At 38.8% G+C, this 20,417-nt stretch overlaps 2 protein-coding genes across 6 annotated transcripts in view; one reads left to right on the top strand and one right to left on the bottom strand.

Moving 5' to 3' along the window:
- Window positions 1-20,417, bottom strand: part of UBE2I (ubiquitin conjugating enzyme E2 I) — a 471,577-nt gene that overhangs the window by 28,940 nt on the left and 422,220 nt on the right. The window lies entirely within an intron of this gene.
- The window catches only part of LOC138177511 (zinc finger protein 397-like), a 90,619-nt gene that overhangs the window by 11,495 nt on the left and 58,707 nt on the right, over window positions 1-20,417 (top strand). For 3 of the 5 annotated variants that reach the window (XR_011172529.1, XR_011172530.1, XM_069108713.1), the window contains exon 3: window positions 14,980-15,058. The gene's annotated coding sequence lies outside the window, so the exon portion shown is untranslated. Of the gene's footprint in view, window positions 1-4,188; window positions 4,306-14,979; window positions 15,059-15,231; window positions 20,415-20,417 lie in introns of those variants that run through there. The other 2 variants (XR_011172533.1, XR_011172534.1) reach the window with 2 other exon arrangements.

Here is a 20,417-nt window from a genome sequence, read left to right as displayed (position 1 = left end):
TGGAGACTTTAGCAGAGGGAAGCTCCCATATCATATAGAAAGAATTTTCCTTGGCCCTAAATTATAACTGATCTATAAAAATATGAAATGTGTTGAAATCTTCTCAAAGAAGGGCGCTGTCATCTGGTGTAGCCTGTTTTTTTTTGTTTCTTTTCTCTATTCTCTATTTGTGTTATGGCGTTTGAATCTAAAATAAAATTTTGGGGAAAAAAGATGTTTACAACTACAGATGATTTTGTTATTGAAAAATAACCTTCCCAAAGATTTAATTATAAGAGTTATAATTGATCATATGAAGTGCCTGGAGACACAGTTTCAGAAATACTTCCTTTCAAATTTTGATTCTAAAAAACTAAGTTGGATTCATAAACCATACTTAATTGAAATAAAAAATGGCAATCATCTGCCATTAAAAGTTCAAAAAGAATTTGTCAAGTTATCAAGCAACACAGCTTTAAAACAAGTTTCATAAAAAACTGTTAAATGAATTTTGACTTGGGATTAAGACAGAATTTCCAACAATTTCTGAAATAGCCCTAAGCATACTTTTGCTACTTTGTACTATGTATTTATGTGAAGAAATGTTTTTAGCATTGACTATTATAAAATCAAAATATCAACCAACTCTGAAAAACATTGAAGATGATCTATCTAGGTCCTGCAGTAGCAATATTCCAGCAAGATTTAAATTTTTTTTTTTTTGCTTTTTGGAGGGGGGAAGATAGGGCAATTGGGGTTAAGTAACTTGCCCAAGGTCACATAGCTAGTTTTTGTGTTAAGTGTCTGAGGTCATATTTGAACTCAGGTCCTCCTGACTCCAGGGCCAGTGCTCTATTCACTGTGCCACCTAGCTGCCCCAAGATTTAATTCTTTATGTAAAATAAACAAGCACGTCCATATGTCCTTCTGAAGAAAAACTGAACTTAAAGTCAGGACTTTGAAAGAAGAGGGCTGGGGGAAACTCAATCTCTAGGATGATGTTTATTTTAAAAAATTATTTACACATACATACATACACATGTATACATACACATCTACAGAGAGAGAGACAGTCTCTTCCCTCCACTAGGCCTCAGTTTATCCCACACTATGGAGCATTTGGTACAAGTTGTATATACCCTTGGTGACTATCCTGGATAATATAAAGTGCCGTGGGGGGAATAACCAGCTATACTGACTCATATCCTGCTTTTTGTACATAAGCCTATAAAAAGACCAGCAAGTATATGTAGTTTATAATTTGACCAGATGACAAGTTACTCCAGTCATCATATCCATGCAAAAGATCCCTTTTGTAAGCCTGTGCAAGTAACCTAAGGCTTCCTGCTCTGTTAAGCCTTATTGATATTGATAGCTCACAGGCAATCAACTTTTTTGTGGTCTTATAGTCTATTAGACAAAGTAAAATCGCAAAGAAACTGTGTGTGTGGCTGTTCTAGAGTGCTTTACCCAATAGTCTCCAAATCTCCTACTTCTTTGGGGGTACTGTAATGCCAATGTGCTACCCATAGCAGTCACTATGGATATACATGCATATTGCCAGTGTATATTCACAAAATATAATAAACTCTCTTCCTCAAAGGCAAAACCAAAATATTTATTTGGTACATCATTAGAATACTAGGAGGTAAGATTTAACAGGGTACTTATCACTAATCCAGGGAGTGCTAACATCTTAAACCTTTCTGTTAGGCCTCCCCACAAACAAGTTCCCCTAGGCAAGTTCCTCCCTCCACCCACTCAAGCTGCTTCTCTCTCTGTTCTCCTGGGCAAAGTCTTCCCACACTGAGCTCCATGTGATTCAGTCTGTATCAATAGGTCACAGAGGCCTGGTAATGGGCAGGGAAGATCTTCCTATTCCATTAACACTGCAGGTACCTAAGGAATGGATCTGAACCACCTGCTTCCAAAGGTCATGGAAGAGATTGTGAATATGGGAACTCTCTCAGGATCAGGGACTATAATAAGCACAGGAGAACTAGGGAAATGCAAAGTAGTACCGAGGGTTTGAACTGTTTTTCTGGCCTTTTTCTCATGGAAGAAGTTTTTGGGAAACTGTTCTGGCTATTTCTCCACCTGCCCCTTCCCTCAACCCCACACCCAGACTTGGCTCCTCACATTGTTCCAGATTGGTTGGATTACAGTGTCTAGTCCAGCTTTGCTAATATTGCCTCAGGTCCACAAAGATAGGAATATAGGTGCAGCATCCCAAGTGTGGTTTTCCCTGTCCCCAGCGCCTGAATGGTTGAATAGAAAGAGTGCCTCAAGCTGTGGCCTTGGTCAAACTCATCTGACTGAATCTGATCTTGTTCCTGTTCCCAGCCAGACCCATGATTTGCTTGAGGTTGACCAGACAGTATCACTCCTTGCCTTGGCCAATTTTGTAAATGTCCCAAACTCTCCCCTCCAGAGATGTCCAAACTTTCTCTAAGGTCTTTTGCCTGTTATGCAAAACAACTTATCTAGTGAAACTGTGAGATGTCCCAAACCCTTCCCCGCAGCAACCTGGCCATTCCTTCTGCCTGATCCCTCCCACCTGTAGCTTGGCCCTTTCCTCTACCTGACCTCTTCCACTCCCAGCATGGTCATAGGATCCTATATGAGCCATGTTCCCAGCTCACTCCTGGGGTATCCCAGCATTTGCTGTGTGGCACCCTGAGCTATAGATCACTTGCCCTGATTAAAGACCTCCATTTTGCTGTATTGACTGTTTTCTTTTGAATTCAGATTGACCCCTCATTGCCAAGTCCTAATTCCCCATATCAGTTGCTGATCACTTGCATAGCAATCTGCTTTCTCTCCCCTTAACTGGTACCAGTCAAGCATTCTCATACCCCTTCATGCCAAGAAAGAAAGGTATTGTCCAAATCTCAGGGGCAGAAAGGAAGAAGGGATGAGCATCTGATCAGATTTGTCCATGTACTACTTCATCACTGCTTTATCCTCTTGTGGTTTCTCTATCATCCTCATTTTCTCCTCCCTATCATCAAATGCAGTTTGTACTCTCTCAGTATTCTTCAGTAGGAAAAAAAAAAACGATAGAAATGATAGAAATTGGCCCCCCGAATGAGAGAGAAAAGGCAGTCTTTAATAGTGCTCTGTCAGTTTTTTCTTCTCTTTCCTAAACTGTCATAACCCCAGTTTCTGCAATAATGATCATTGGAAAGCAGCAAGGTATAGCATAGGTCCCCTATGTGTAAAGCGAGGGAATTGGTCCATAGTAGCCACTTGATCAGAGATTTGGAGCTGGAAGGAATCCTAGATACCATCTAATCCAACCCCCTCATTTTATAGATGAGAAAACTGAAGCTTTTTGAGTAAGTCACTTGGAATAAAATAGCTAATAAGTATCGCAGGCAGGATTTTAACTCAGACCTTCCTGATTCAGTCCAGCACATGATCCATTATGCCATACTGTCTATCAATATTTTGATTATTGATTGATCCCCATGTCTTCTCCCAACTCTATAATAATTCTCCCCTTCTGATTTTTGTCTTGTTCCACTATCAATACGTATGCTATGGATTATTATCCATGTGTTATTCAGAATGAATGTGTTTGACATAAAAATGAGTGTGTTGTTTTTGACAGTTGAAACAATTCTGTGAACACATTCCCAAATCAGAACACTCTGTTTCCTCAGGCAGGTACCCCTAAACATTTTGTCATGTCAGAATCTAAATTGCCCAAGTGGCTGTAATAGGGATGTTAGCTCTCCTAGTCTCATGAGTGCTGGGTATGTAACAGCCTATTCAAGGGAGGATTCACACCTGTCACTCCAAATATACCAATACTAAATGATTGCTTGGTGATAATGATGATACCATAGAACATTCCTGTCCCTCTGCCCAGCCATGTGCTCTGTGAGTGTGTTTGTGTGGGTGATGTCTTTGAGAAAGTCCCTGACACATCCCGACTTGCAAATCTTGTGAACGAGACTTTGCTTTCGGGACTTTGCAATACCACTTATGTAAGGGTGTAGATCAATGAAAAGAGATGATTTTTTCATCTCCTTGGGCACTTTTGAATGGATTTAAATATCCACAGATACACAGTTTGATACAGTAAGAGTATTAGCCTCGAAGCAGAAAGACCCACGTCCACAACTCCTGGCTCCAATACTTAGAAGGTGTAAAAGTGTACCATGAGTAAATCACTTCTCTGAGCCTCACTTTCTTCATCCATAGAATGAGAGTGAAAGGCAAAATGTCAAGATAAATAGAGTGATGAACTTGGGACAAAGAAGACCTGGATTCAGATTCTGCTTGGACATGGACAAGTCATTTCACCTCGCTAAACTTTGGGTAATTCTACAACTTATTGATCAATAATAGGCATTTTAATCTGTGATAGTGGAGGTTGTTCCCATACTAGTAAAGTCACAGACACTTAAAAGTATTGATATAAAATAGGGACAACAGTATTTGTATTACTTATCTCACTAGGTGTTGTGTGGAAAGTACTCTTTGTATACCTTAAAGTGCTATAGAAGTATAAGTAGCTATTAATAATAATATTTATTTCTCAGGCTATGAGAATAGATCTGTTGCTGACAAGGATTCTGGAGTATTATTAAAAGAGTAGGAGGAGAATATGTGTGTAAGTTCTTAGAAGCAAGAAGCAGGGAGGCAGACCCAAGATGGTAGAGTAAAGGCAGGGACTCACCTGAGCTTTCCCCTAAACTCCTCCAAATACATTTAATTCTAGAGTAGCAGAACCCACAAAAAGACAGCGAAACAAATCTCCAGACCAGGACAACTTGGAAGATCAGCAGGAAAGGTCTGTTGCACTATACTGAAAGAGGAGCACAGTCCAGTGCAGGCCGTACTAGCACAGAGTGACTGCCAGCAAACCCAGACCAGGACTTGGGGAAACTGAATCACTGGCAGCAGTGGCGGTTTCCAGACCTCTCAGCCCACAGACACCAAAGACGACTTAGACGGTCAGCAGGAAAGGTCTGTCTCACCTGGGTGAGAGTGGAGTCCAGTCCAGCGTAGGCTGCCCCAGCACAGCCCTGGCCACAGCAAACCAAGAGCAGGCCTTGTGAGTGACTGAATCAGCAATGGCAGCGGCAGCAGCTGCTTCTTATCCCAAGACAGTAAGGGGGTCATACAATTGGTTAGAAGCAAGAAGCACTTATAGATTTTGAGGTGCTTTGGGGCATACCTACCTTTAGGTGGCTTTAAGGAAGATTGTTTTTTGCGAACATAGTAACTGGTGTTTAGTTGAATTATTCTGACTTTTGAGGTAATGGAAACAAGATTTTTATGTGTGTGAAAGAGAGAGAGAACGAGAAAGTCCTTGCCCTCAAGGGTCTTTTACTTTATTAAATTATTTCCTGACATGAAGGAATCAGGTACACTTCAGGGATTTCTGGTTTATTTGTCTTTACCGAAATAATCTGGGAAGTTTAGTATTGAATGCTATCGCCTCCATTTCTCCACAAAGTAGTCACTAAACCCCCCTCCAAACATACAGGTTCACAGTGTTTAAAGAATAAATAGATTTATTTGTAATCCAAAAAAGCAAACAGACCCCTGAAAAATAACTGTGCTTTCCAGTGAGTGGCCATTTTCCCCAGTAGCTTGGCATCAGATGCTCTGTCATAACTTCAATAACACATATTTCCTATATGTAGTTCCTCTATATATGTCTTGTAGTATGTCCTTTTTATTTTCAACTAAATAAACATTTATTCAGCACCTACTACATGCTGGAAACTATGCTAACTGCTGGGGATACAGATAAGAAAAAGATAGATAGTCTGCCCTAAAGGAGTTCACAGTCTAATGGGGCAAGACAATATACACAAAGAAACTAAAAAGGTGGGGAGGAACCTGGTGAAGGCATGATGTAGAACAGCTGATGGAAAATTAAGTTACCTGAAGTTCTGAGCCCTCTATAAAGTAAGGCCTTTCGTAGCCTTGGTGTACCTTCCTATAGTTCTCCTTGGCACTTTGCCCACAGTCTGCCAGCTGTTGGCATTTTGGACAAGTTTTAGAGCTTTGCCTAAATTCTTATATCTTCTTCCTTGGGTCTCATCTACAGATTATGTTATTCTTTTCCATTCAGGAATCTTTAGATTCTATGAGCCTCTTGATCAATTCATCAAATTCCTTGAGAGCCATGATACCTTCCCAGTGAACTTTGAAACTTCTTCCTTTTCCTCTTAGTCCTGTGTAATTTTTTTTTTAAAAACTCAAATAAGAGAGATAGAGAAAAATTTGAGAAAAGTAATAATAGTGATGAAAGAAAATAATGAAAAAAAGAGTTAACAGTTTGGTAAAGGAGAGGAAAAAAATGCTGAAGAAAATAATGCTAAGAGCAGAACCAAGAGAACTTTGTACACAGTAACAACAACATTATGTGATGATCAACTATGATAGACTTAGCTCCTCTCAGCAATCCAATCAATCCAATACAACAATCCAAGACAATTCCAAAAGACTCATAATAGAAAATGCTATCCACATCCAGAGAAAGAACTACCATGTTTCCCCAATAATAAGACACTGTCTTATTAAATTTTTTGGACAGGAAAAACACCATAGGGCTTATTTTCAGGGGAGGGCTTATTTTAATGAACATTGACAGCAATTTTAATAAACAGGTTAATGTGAACAAAAAAATGTACCTTTATTCAATAAGTAAATCACTGGGGAAGAACAGGATGACGCGCTCACTGCTGCAGCTCTGATTGGATGCAGCTCAGAGCGCGGCGTGCATTTCACGGCGGGGGGACGGTGCATACAGAGGGTATGGTAATGTAGCGTGTAGTGCAGGGGATCACCTTCACTACAGTAGCATTCTCAATAGGGCTTATTTTCGGGGGAGGGCTTATTTTAGAGGAATCTTATACAGTAAGGGGAGGGCTTATTTTCGGGATAGGTCTTATTATCGGGGAAACACGGTATGTAATTTGAATGCAGATTAAAGCATATTGTTTTCACTTTTTGGTGTTTTTTCTTTCTCATGTTTTTCCCTTTTGTACTGATTCTTCTTTCACAAGATGACTAATGTGGAAATATGTTTAACATGATTGTATATGTATAACCTATGCTTGCTGTCTTGGGGAGTAGGGAGGGAAGAAAGGTAGGGAAGGAGAAAAATTTGAGGCTGAAAATCTTGCAAAAATGAATGTTGAAAACTATATTTACATACATTAGGAAAAAATAAAATACTTTTATGCAGGGGAAATTTTTCAAATTAATAAAAAGAAAAGAACATACACAATAGGTCAAATGGTAAAAGAGGCACAAAAATCCAATGAAGAGAATTCCTTAAAAAGTAGAATTGGCCACATGGAAGAAGATGTACAAAAATTCACTGAAGATAATTTCATTAAAAGCAGAATTGGTCACATGGAAAAGGAGGCAAAAAAAGTTCATTGAAGAAAATAATTCTTTAAAAATTAGAATTGGTCAAATGGAAACTAATGACTCCATAAGAGATAAAGAAACAGTCAAACAAAATCAAAAGCATAAAAAAAAAAGAAGAAAACATGAAATATCTTATTGGAGAGACAACTGACCAGGAAAATAGATTAAGGCAAAATAATTTAAGAATTATTGGACTATGGGAAAACCATCATCAAAAAAAAAAAGAGCCTAGATATTGTTTTTCAAGAAATTATCAAGGAAAATTACCCTATATTCTAGAACCACAGGGTAAAATAGAAATTGAAAGAATCCATTGATCACCTACTGAAAGAGGTCCCAAAATGAAAAGTCCCAAGAAATTATAGCCAAATTCCAGAGCTCTCATGTTCAAGGAGAAAATATTATAAGCAGCCAAAAAGAAACAATTCAAATATTGTAGAGTCACAGAATAACACAAGATTTAGCAGCTTTTGCATTAAAGAATCAAAGGGCTTGGAATATGATATTCCAGAGAGCAAAGGAACTAGGATTGTAACCAAGAATCACCTATCCAGTGAAACAGTGTAATCCATCAGGGGGTAAAAAAGGGATATTCAGTGAAATAGAGACTTTTTAAGCATTCCTGAAGAAAAGACCAGATCTGAATAGAAAATTTGACTTTCAAACACAAGCCTCAAAAGAAGCATAAAAAGGTAAACAGAAAAGATAAATCATAAGGGATTCAATAAGGTTAAACTGGTTTTTGTTTTGTTTTGTTTTTTGCTTTTTGGAGGGGGAAAGGTAGGGCAATTGGGGTTGTGACTTGCCCAAGGTCACATGGCTAGTTTTTGTGTTTAGTTTCTGAGGCCAGATTTGAACTCAGGTCCACCTGACTTCAGGGCCAGTGCTCTATTCACTGCACCACCTAGCCGCCCCTAAGGTTAAACTATTTACATTCCTATATGGGAAGATAATACTTATAACTCCCAAGAACAGTACGATTATTAGGGCAATTAGAAATAATACACACAGGCCATGCATGTGAGTTAGCTATGATGGGATGATATCTAAAAATATGAAATTAAAAGGTGAGAAAGAAGAATGGACTGGGAGGGAAGAGAGAGGTAGGGGCGGTTAAATTATCTGACATCAAAGAGGCATAAAAGAACTTTTACAGTGGAGGGAAAGATGGGGGAGCACTTGAACCCTACTCTCATTGGAATTGCCTGAGAAAATAACATACACAGTCAGTTGGGTATAGAAATCTATCTTACTCTACAGGAAAGTAGGAAGGGAAGGGGATAAGAGAAATGGGGGAGGGGTGATAGAATAGAGTGCAGATTGGGAGAGGCAGTAGTCAGAGGCAAAATAATTTTGAGGATGGACAGAGTGAAAGGAGAGAGTAGGATAAATGAAGCAGGGGTGAGTGGGAATAGGATGGAAGGAAATATATAGTAATCATAATTGAAAAAATTTTATAGCAAGTTTCACTGATAAAGACCTCACCTCTCAAATATATTAAAAGATGGAGTCAGAAATATAAGAATACAAGTTATTCCCCAACTGATAGTTAAAAGATATACCAGGAAGTTTTCAGATGAAGTAATCAAAACTCTCTCCAGTAGTAGGAAAAAATGCTCTAAATCACTATGGATTAGAGAAATGCAAATTAAAACAATTCTGAGGTCTCACCTAATACTTATCAGATTGGTTAATATAACAGAAAAAGAAAGTGACAAATATCGGAGGGGATGTGGGAAATTTGAAATACGAATGCATTGTTGGTGGAGTTGTGAACTGATCCAACTATTCTAGAGAGCAATTTGGAACTATGCCCAAAGGACTATAAAACCTTTTGTCCCAGTGACACCACTACTAGGTCTGTATCTCAAGGAAATAAAAAAGGAAAAGGACCTATTTGTACAAAAATATTTATAGCAGCTCTTTTAGAGGTGGCAAAGAATATGAAATTGAGGGAATACCTAACAATTGGGGAATGGCTGAATAAATTGTGATATATGATTGTGATGGAATAGTATTGTGTTATAAATGATGATGAGCAGAATGCCCTCAGAAAGACCTGGAAAGATTTACATGAACTGAAGCTAAGTGAAATGAGCAGAACTATGAACATTGTACATAGTAACAGCAATATTGTACAATAATCAACTGTGAATGACAGGTATTCTCATCAGTATATTGATTCAAGACACTTCCAAAGGACTTATGATGAAAAATGCTATATCCACCTCCAGAGAAAGAACTGATAGAGTCTGAATGCAGATCAAAGCATACTTTTTTTAAACTTTATTTTTCTTTTTTTTTTGGGGGGGGGAGGAGGTTGTGTTTTCTTTTACTACATGACATATCAATGTTATCTTTTACATTATTGTACACTTGTAACTTATATAATTGGGGGAAAATATTAAATATGTCTTAAAAAATTTTAAATAGCAAGCATTTATTTCCCCTCTCTCCCAATTCCTATCATCTCTTCTCTTGGGGGAAAAAAATAGAAAACACCTTTGTAACAAATACACATAGTCAAGCAAAACAAATTCCCATATTGGCCATGTTCAAAAATGTCTCATTCTTCATATTTAGCATGTGACCTTTTTGTCAGGAGGTGAATAGCAGTCTTTATCAGTTTTCTGGAATCATAATTGGACATCACATGGATCTGCTTTAAGAGTTCTCAAGGTAGGGAAGGCTAGGTGGTGCAGTGAATAGAACACCGGCTCTGGAGTCAGGAGGACCAGAGTTCAAATCCAGCCTCAGACACTCAACACAAAAACTAGCCATGTGACCTTGGGCAAGTCACTTAACCCCAATTGTCCTACCTTACTCCTCCAAAAAGCCCCCCCTCAAAAAAAAGTTCTCAAGGTTGTTCATTTTTATAAGGTGGTCTTTTATAAATCATTCTTTCAGTATTGGTCATTTCACTCCCTATCAGTAATAGATCTATTTCTAAAGCAACAAAGTGTTGATCAAGATGTAGATCCCCAGAGGTAGGGGTAGGCTGATGTGGTAGGCATAAAGTTATTTTCTGCTCTATCTTCTGCCTTAAAATCTTTCTCCCATTGGTCTGTGGCCCTGCCTGGAATGACTTCTTTAGAATCTTGTTCTTTTAAGCTAAGGAATGACTCCCATTCTAACCTACACCTAAGTCGGGCCAGGCCCCTAAGCAATTTGGGTTCATTGTTGAAAAGGAGATATTCATAGATCTATTCTACAGTTAATAGGATTTACTTAAACATAGCAAAGAAAGGATATTCAATAAGGATTATACAGGCAATCCTTAAGGATTCACCTGAGGTCTGTGAACTTTTTAAAAAAGTGTTTTCGTAACTGTATTTTAATATAATTGGTTTCCTTTTATTATTATATGTATTTTATCTTATGTATTTAAAAACATTATTCTGAGAGGAGATTCACAGGCTTGATCAGACTGCAAAGAGTCCACAACACAAGGAGGCTTAAGAAACTCAGTTTAGACTGAGGCTGGAGCTCTTTGTTGTTTTGTGTTCTGGTGATCAGGAAATCATGTCACCAGTTTTAATCCTCTGAACCAATCAGATCTTAAGGAGAGTTTCAGTACCTTTAAAAGAAAAAAAAAATCCCAAGTGTGACATAAAAAGTCCCAAGTGTGACATAAAAGTCCCAAGTGGTTCCTTCAGCATAGTTTTTCTAGCTATTCCCAAAATATACTCAGGGGGATCAGACCCAAACCTGCCCACTGGTGGGCCTTCAGTCGGCTATTGCCTCCAAATATAAGAAATAATTCAACCACTAGTGGTTTGCTGCATACTTTTAATTTTCCTTTTTTTTTTCTTTTTTGGAGGGCAATTGCTACCACCTAGCCACCCCTACATTTTTTTCTTTTAGGTACAATTTTTAATGATATGTTGGTTTCACATTGCTAAGTTCCCATGGATAGTTTGCTCTCTAATATCTATGATGGGGAGGGGGGTACCCTACCATAAGTAACCATCATCTCTAGAAGCATTAACAAAAGTACCACCAGAAGCATAGAAGCCAGTCCAAATTCACTTTCCCCTGAACTGCCCATTCTCCACTTTGAGATCATGCTATATGACTAGGCCATTTCTTCTAGCCTAGACTTGACTTAATCCAGTCATCTGATAGTTTACATTCAATATTGGAACAAAATGAGACACTCATAGATCATTCTACCATTAACAAAAGGAAATTTATTTAGGTATAGAAGAGGAAGTATATTCAACAGAGATTATACATTGAAGGCAACAAAGAGTTAATTCAGCTGAGTACTCCCCACCCTCTGCATTGCCAGTTGTGGTTGGTATATTAAGTAAGTCATAGAATGAGGTCAGATCCTCCTTGTTATTGTTTTGCACAATTAATCAAAAAGTGATGCCAACTCCCTATGCTTTTAATCCTCCAAGCCAATAAGATCTCAAGGATAGTTTCTCAGTACCTTTTAAGGAAAAACTAATCTAACTTGCATGGGGGTGGCAGGGTTGAGTAAGATGTCCAATTGAGAATGTTAGAACTGGCCACATTAGGAGGTGTAACATCATGCATGGTGATATTTTGGGAATGACCCTGAGAGAACCATCACGCAGGATAGATAGAGAGCTAGAAGTCATCTAGTCCAAATCCCCCATTTTACAAATAAGGAAACTGAAGCCCAGAGAGTTTAAGTAACTTTAACTTGGTTACACAAGTAGTGAAATCTGAGATTTGAATCTCATCATCTAACTCTAAATCCAATGATCATTTCATCACCTTTGGACAATTTTAATGACAAACCTTCATTTCCAGCTTAAAGTAAAATGATTTCTGAAAGTTGTTTGGCATGTATGAAATTGCTAAGAATAATGAGGGTGAGAAAGTTTTCACCAAATAGATCTATGTGGCATTCTTGGCATCCTGCAAACTATTCCAAATCTGTCTCTTCAGGATATAAAAAGGAATTATTAATCAGTTTATATCTCCCATTCCCAATGTACTGCTCTTTTTGGAAACAAACAAAAATGTCCCAGGGGATAAATTATAGAGACCTTGGGCCAGTATTGGTCATATTTCTTCCCAAAAGACATCTCTTGTCACCACCAAAAAGGTTTTTATTTACTGTACTTGATGGTGGTTTCCATTATTTCTGTACTACAGGAATGCAGGTTCAGAACTGATCTGTTTGCTCCTTAGGCTGGTATTTGCGTTGCAAAAACACGCTAAGAAAAACTAAAAAGATGGTGTAGACACCATTTATTAGAGTTGAAAGATGATAGAAACATTCTATATCTAGGTATAGGGAGGTTGTGCCTCAAAAATATGCACAAAATAAATTGATCACCTCAGTAAACTGATCTTTTTAAAGTTACAGGTCAAGGGGTGGCTAGGTGGCACAGTGAATAGAGCACTGGCCCTGGAGTCAGGAGGACCTGAGTTCAAATTCGGCCTCAGACATTTGACACACTTACTAGCCGTGTGACTTTGGGCAAGTCACTTAACCCCAACTGCCCTCCAAAAAAGCAAAAATAAAATAACATAAAGTTACAGGTCTGGCCATGTTCCCACCTCCACCCCCCTTGCCAATTCAGTAAATTTTCATGGCCCTGTTGTGCCCAAGATCAAATATTAAATCCTGTTTGACTTTTAAAGCCCTTCATAAACTGACCTCTTCCTCCCTTTCCAGTCTTGTTATACCTTATTCCTTTCCATGTATTTTCCCATCCAATCACTCTGGCCCCTTTGCTGTTCCTCAAATATGACACTCTATCTCTGTACATTTTTTTCTTGAGACTGGGTCTCCCTGACTTGCCCAGGATTGAAGTATAGCAACCACTCTATGTCCCATCTGGGAGAATTTTCCTCTCCTTCAGCAGCCTGATGGCTCACCATTTTGGGGTATGTGCTATACTTAGTGTAAATATCTTATTGGCTTTAGCCCTACCACAGCTCAGAATAGAGCATAAACTATTCTCTAACCTTAGTCCCCTTAATGGCAGGATTATAGGTGTGCACCACCATACCTGGCCAACTTCACATATTTTTTACCAGCTATCCCCATCCCGGGAATTCTCTCCCTCTTCATCTCTAATTCCTGGCTTCAAGTCCCAGCTAAAATCTCACCTTCTACAAGAAATTTTTCCCAATTCCCATTACTACTAGTGCCCTCCCTTTGTAAATTGTGAAAAGGTCATTAGATTTGGCAATTAGGTCTTTGCTAATTGTGGAAAAAGGCTTCCCTGACCTCTTTCAAGATTCAGCTCATATCCCACCTTCTGTAAGAAATTTTTCCTAGTCTCAGCCCTCAACCCCCACTCCTAGTGCCTTGCCTCTGAGGTTACCTTTCCTGTATACTGTATGTACCTACATACATTGTTATTTGCACTTGCCTTCTCCATTAAAATGTGTGAGCTTTTTGAGGGAAGGGGCATGTTTTTGCCTTTATATCCCCAGTGCTTAGTACAGTGTCTCGTATGTAGCTTTTTGATAAATCCTTGTTAGTTGGAATTGTTGGAACTGAGCTGTTTCATTAAAGTGGTAGGGAAGGAAACCAGGGCTTGGTTGGGAAGTGAGTGGGTCATTAGAATGGGGAGGTGGCAAGAGTAGCCAACTTTTTCTAACCTTTCACAGTAAAGGGAAGGAGACTTAACCAGTGGCAAGATCAAGGGAAAGACTGGGTGGTTTTGTTGTTGATGATGATGATTATTTTTTTAAAGAACAGAAGCTATCTGTAGGTTGAGAGGATGGAACCAGTGGAGAGACTGAAGATACACGATCATGCCCACTGAGAGCACTTGCCCCCAAAAGGCTCTGTCCTGGTTACTCTTTTCTCTATATTCTGTTTCACTTGGTGGTCTCATCAACTCCCCCGGATAGAGATTATTGTCTCTATGCAGATGATTGTCAGGTCTAATTATCCAGCCCCAACCTCCATACTTACATCTCTAACTGCCTACTGGACATCTCAAACTGGATGTTTCATAGACATCTTAAACTCAACACTTCCTCTTTTTTTTTTTTTTTTGCTTTTTGGAGGGCAATTGGGGTTAAGTGACTTGCCCAAGGTCACATGACTGTTTTTTTTGTGTGTGTGTTAAGTGTTTGAGGCTGGATTTGAACTCAGGTCCTCCTGACTCCAGGGCTGGTACTCTATTCACTGTGCCACCTTAGTCCCCCCAAACTCAACACTTCCAAAACTGAACTTATTATCTTGTCCTCCAAACCTCCCCCCCACTTCTGCCAGTGTCTCACAATTGATTCAAAAGTTCTTCTGAGAGACCCTGAGAGTGTCGGTATATCACTTCTTCTGACCTCCATGTGAGTGTCTGCCTTGTGTGAGCTCTCCATAAGACAGCCTTTTAGGCATATATACATTTAGCATGTGAACAACATAGCCAGCCCATTGGAGCTGAGCTCTCTGCAGCAGAGTTTGAATGCTTGGCCATTCAGTTTGAGTGTCTGGTATCTTATCCTGCCAGGCGAGCATCAGAATCTTCTTAAGACAGTTCAAGTGGAAACGATTCCATTTCCTGGCATGGCGCTATACCTAGGTTTCACAGGCATACAACAATGTGGACCTTCAGTCTGGCAGTCAGTGTAGTACCTCTGTTCTCCTACTCTTTCTTTCAGAGCCTCCCAAACATGGAGCCACCTGGTAATGTGAGTCTTCATTATCAATGTGCTCATCCCTGCAAAGTACACTGCCAAGGTAAGTGAACTTATCCACAGTATTCAAAACTTCTCCAGTTGCTACAACTGATGGTTTTATGTATGGGTGGTGTGGTGCTGGCTGGTGGGGCTGCTGTGTTTTCTTCATGTTATTTGTTAAGCCAAAATTAACACAAGCAGCAGAGAATTGATCCATACTTTGTTGCATTTCAGCTTCAGAGGCTGTATTGAGTGCACAATCATCTTCAAACAAAAAGTCATGTGCCCACTCTCCTTCCATTAAATATGCATGCACCCACTTTTCCTAGCATGTCTTTTGTCTCTCTCCCAATGTCACTGACCAGTCAGGACCCCCACTAGTGGCTATTTCTTTTTCAGGATTGTAGAGCTCCTCTAACGGATTGGGGCACCTTTCTCATACTGTTGGTTTATGCCCCTATTCTTATGTATTCCTCCTGTGCCAATTGCTAGTTCCAATTAGTATCTCTTCTATATCATTGGTTAATCCAATGATTAGTGCTCCCACTATCAAGTAATCAATTGATATTCTTGATATCATTAGGAAGTAATTAAAACCAAATAACTTGTACAAAGGGCTATTTGCTGAAAAAGTTAGAGCTTGAGCCTAGGTATGCTTTCCCTTCTATACCTCTGGGAGGAGTTGGTTCATACTTAAAGTGATAGGTACAGATATTCCTCTTATCACCAAGTTTACTTCCAGGTATGGCATAGCTTATGGATGAGTTGATTCCTTGTAAACCTGGGGACCAGGTTCATATGAACTGTTGGACTGATACAAGTAGATTACTTTTCGGGGCTTCTGGCAAGCTCTGCTGGTTCTATTCACTTTCTCGACACAAAAGATTCTGTGTCTAATTGCCCCCAGTCAGCATCATACATAAGAGTGTTGGACCTGGAGTTAGGAAGATCTGAATTCAAATGTAGTCTCAGATACTATAGGACCCCTCAAAAGCTGTGAGACCCTAAGGCAAGTCACTTAACCTCAGTGAGCCTCAATTTCCTTATCTCCAAAATAGATATTATAATAATAGCATTAGGATTATTATAATAGTAGCAATAAGGTTGTTGTGAGGATGAAATGAGATATTTATGAAGTAAGTTCCTTGTGAATTTTAAAGCACTACATACATGATAGCTATTATTGTTATGTATCATTATTATTGTTGTCATTATTATTATAATAAAAGAACAGAAAGAATACACACAATGACAAGGAGAGAAGCAACAAGAGGTCCAGGCATTCACAGATCACATGGAAGTGTCATGGGTGAGGAGGACCCTAAACCCCTTCCCCATCAGAAGACCCACAGTAGTTTTTGCTTTGATTGAAATCAGGGGATAGAGAAATTTGGTCTTGCTCATGCTCTCTTGTATACATACTTAATGCTGGCTCAGTAACCAGTTAAAAGATTTTGTCATCACAAAATCAACAGGCAGTAGTCAGAATATTCATTCTATTAAATGGGGTTTGGGCCCTTCCATTTCATATTATCACAGGCTTGACAAATACCATCCTAGGCTTTGAGTGAGAGAGAACCCATTACCTCCCAAGGTAACCTGTTCTACTTTTCAGTCATTCTAATTGTTAGGAAGTTTTTCTTACATGAAGCTTAAATCTGCCTCTTTGAAACTTTACCCACTATTCTTTGTCCTCTGTTCAGGCCAAGCAGAACAAATTTAATCTTTCTTCCATAATAGACCTTCAGTTACTTGAAGCAAGCCACCCTGTCTTCCCAAAGTTTTCTGTTCTTTAGCCTGAGTATATCCAATTCCTTCAACCAATCCTCATTTCACATCATATTGAGATCCTTCACCCTTCACCATTTTGGTTGATATTCTTTGGACCCTCTCCAGCTTATCAAAGGCCTTATTGAAATATGGTGCCCACAACTAAACCCCATATGTGGTCTGAAGTGGCTAAGTAGATAGGTAGGATTTTCATCTCTGTAGAGTCTAGACACTCTCTGAATTTAACCTAAAATTATATTAACTTTTTTGGTTGCCATTATCATCCCAATGACTTATATTGAACTTGTAGTCCAAGAAAATCCTCAGATCTCCTTCTCTCTTTGACAAATTTTCTAATTCTTATCTACTGACAAGAGGAGGGCTGTTTAAAACCAGGGCATAGAGTAAACAAGAGCTATCCTCAGTTTCACAATTATATTCTAATTGTACTGATGTGTGGACCTGTCTACCTGTTCCAATTCCTAAGATAGTGTGTAAGTGGTTATTCACCAATGGAGATGCAATCCTCCAAGCCCCCTATACATGATCTGAGGACTGGATATCCACTGACTAATTTACTAGTCAGTTCCCCTGTTACAAATGTTCTCGCCCTCTTAATACAAATACCATTACTTATGCATTTCTGGACAATTCTTTGTGCCCTTCCTCCCATCCCCACCTGTACATCAAGGGGGAAAGTCTCTGTCCTCTTGCCTACTTGAACATCTGGATATCAACCCTAGTCTATTTGTTTAAACGATGAACCTTGCCCAGAGTATCCAGTTTAGTCTGACATCCAAATCAAGAAGCATTTATTAAGTAGTTTGGGTATACTAAGCACAGTGCTAAGTGCTGGGAATACAAAGAAAGGCAAAAATAGTCCTTACCTTTGTGACAGATCATTAATTAGACCCTTATTTTATTGGACCCCTATTTTATGCCAATCAGTATTAATCAGTTTGCTATGATTCCATAGGGGAAGGGATTATAAATTCTGATATTAGGCCCCAGAGCTATGAAATGAAGATTGTAAATTCCCTTGCTTAATCACAGGAAGCTAACTAGAAGACCTCCATCTTTGTTTTTCCTTGTTATGGTGACCAAGCCCAGTGTGGTAGAGATGACTCAGTTACATGGAAAATCCTATTTTTGTTACCCCTCCATCCCTTTTCATCCCTCTATTGCCCGAGGAGATGACCATGAGTATTTGACCAACAAGTGGCCCTGGTTGCCGGCCTGGGCCTGCCCATCTACCAGTCCATGGGTGTGCTCATCAGGACCTCCTGAAAGGTCAAGATAGGTCTGTCAAGGTCTGCTCATTAGCCTGTTTGTCAACCAATGGGATTTTGTATTTTGTGTAGACCCACCTGGAGGGTCAAGAGCAAGGTCTATCAACTAATGAGATTCTGTATTTTTGGTCTGCTTCATCTGTATTGTCTAGGTATTAAGCACTATAAAACTAAGGCTTTGGAGGAAGGGGGCATTTCAGATCATGAGCAAGATCTGAGGTCCACATCATTAGAACAAGCCATGGACTCATTGGTAAAGTGCTGTTGGCTTGGAGGTCTGCCTCAATGGTTTTTCTTGCTAGATTGGACAATTTTGGAATCCTCACACCTTCAAGGTACTTTACTAAGACAATATGCAAACAACTATGTATAAACAAGATATAGACATGATAAATTGGAGGCAACTCAGAAGGAAGGTAAAAAGCATTATAGGAGAATAAAAAAGGCTTCTTGCAGAAAGTGGGATTTTAGCTGAGACTTGAAGGAAGACTGTGAATTCAGGAAGTAAAGGCAAGGAGGGAGATGATTCCAGGCATGGAGGACAACCAATGAAAATGCTTGAGGGTAGAGCTTAACTTGTCAATTTAACTCACTGACATTTCTTTCCTATCAGAATAGGTCCCCAGGCAGTGATTTTTAGGTTGTACTCTATGGTAACTGTTTTGGCCTTCATAACCTGCCCTGTCCTAGTTGCCCATGACTCAGTACTAACACTACACCACTCATTCTGGCTTCTTTTCTTCTGTTCACTTTCTAACTGTGGACATCTTCTGATATAGTGCCTGGCACTTAGTACTTAATAAATGCTTGTTGATTGAATTTTTGGCTTAGTTTTAAGCTCCTTTTAGTTATTTCTTCTTATCTCCATAGTCATAGACTGGCCTGTTATTTATTTGCTTGCCAATGTCTTCCCCTCCTTTGAAGCTCTATTTCTTTCACTAAAATTTATGTTTCTTTTTTTTAAGTTAACTTATTTATTTTTAGTTTTCAACATTTACTTCCAAGTTTAAAATTTTTCCCCCTCTCACCTCTCTCCCCAAGATGGCCTGCAATCTGATATAGGCTCTACATATACATTCCTATTAAACATTTTCACATTAGTCATCTTGTATAGAATAATTATAATGAATGAGAGAAACCATGAGAAAGAAAAAACAAAACAAAATTTTTAAAAAGGAAAATAGTCTGCTTTAATCTTCATTCAGACTCTATAGTTCTTTCTCTCAATGTGTATAGCATTTTCCATCATGAGTCCTTTGGAATTGTTTTAGGTCCTTGCATTGCTGAGAAGAGCTAAATCTATCAAAGTCAAATGTTCTCCTGGTTCTGCTCACTTCATTTAGTATTAGTTTATATAAATCTTTCCAGGTTTTTCTGAAATCTAACTGCTCATCATTTCTTATAACACAGTAGTATTCCATTACATTCATATATCACAGTTTGTTCAGCCGTTCTCCAACCAATGGGCATCTCCTCAATTTCCAGTTCTTGGCCATCACAAAGAGAACTGCTATAAATATTTTTGTACATGTGGGTCTTTTCCCCATTTTTATGATCTCTTTGGGATACAGTCCTAGGAGGGGCATTGCTGGGTCAAAGTAAATTTTACAAGTTTAAAAGAAAAAGGCATATTTCTTATCCATGTGGGGCTCACACTGATATAGACCCACAAAAAACAGATTAATAACTGAAAAGAGAAAAGAAAAAGATACACTATGATTATTTTAGTTATGGTTATGACCTGATGTTTCTTATAAAATTTCTTCATGTTTTACTAATTGGTTTGTAATTTTTTTCACATTCATTATATGTATTGACTTTCCCTGAGCTGTATTTTCTTGTGTTTATTGAGGTGTGACCTCTGACAAAGGTCTTTTTCACATTTATTATGTTCAAAATGTTTGTATCCAGTGGAAATTTTCTGATATCAATAAGATCTGGGTCCACTCTGAATTCTGGCATTAATTTTCTATGTGAATTTAAGCCAAAGGGCTTCCTACATTTGCTGCATTCATAATTTTCCCCCATCGGTCAATTAGCAAGCATTTATTAAGTGCTTAGCGTCTAAGTGCCAGACACAGGGCTAGGTGCTGATGATACAAAGGCAATAATAAAATGGCATCACTTCTCTGATGTCTAATAAGATTTGGCCTTCCTTTCTCTCCAGTGTTCTGAATTCTCTGCTGCCTCTTAAGCTTTGAGTCCTATCTGATGCCTTTGGACTAATCTTGATGGCTTTTGTGGCACAGAAAAATCTCTGCTTTGAGAAACCTAGTTGTTATTGGGGTCCTTTTCCCCCTAACTGGTTCTCTATCTTAGCTATACTCTCTTCCTTCCTTGGTTCCGATTCCCTTTTCTGGA

This window comes from Petaurus breviceps, unplaced genomic scaffold (genome assembly GCF_028583685.1).
Source record: "Petaurus breviceps papuanus isolate PSGF00001 unplaced genomic scaffold, PetGlider_PUasm1.0 138, whole genome shotgun sequence".
Lineage (NCBI taxonomy): Eukaryota > Metazoa > Chordata > Mammalia > Diprotodontia > Petauridae > Petaurus > Petaurus breviceps.
Note: the sequence above shows the minus strand (reverse complement) of the source record. Positions and strands in the feature narration are given on the sequence as shown.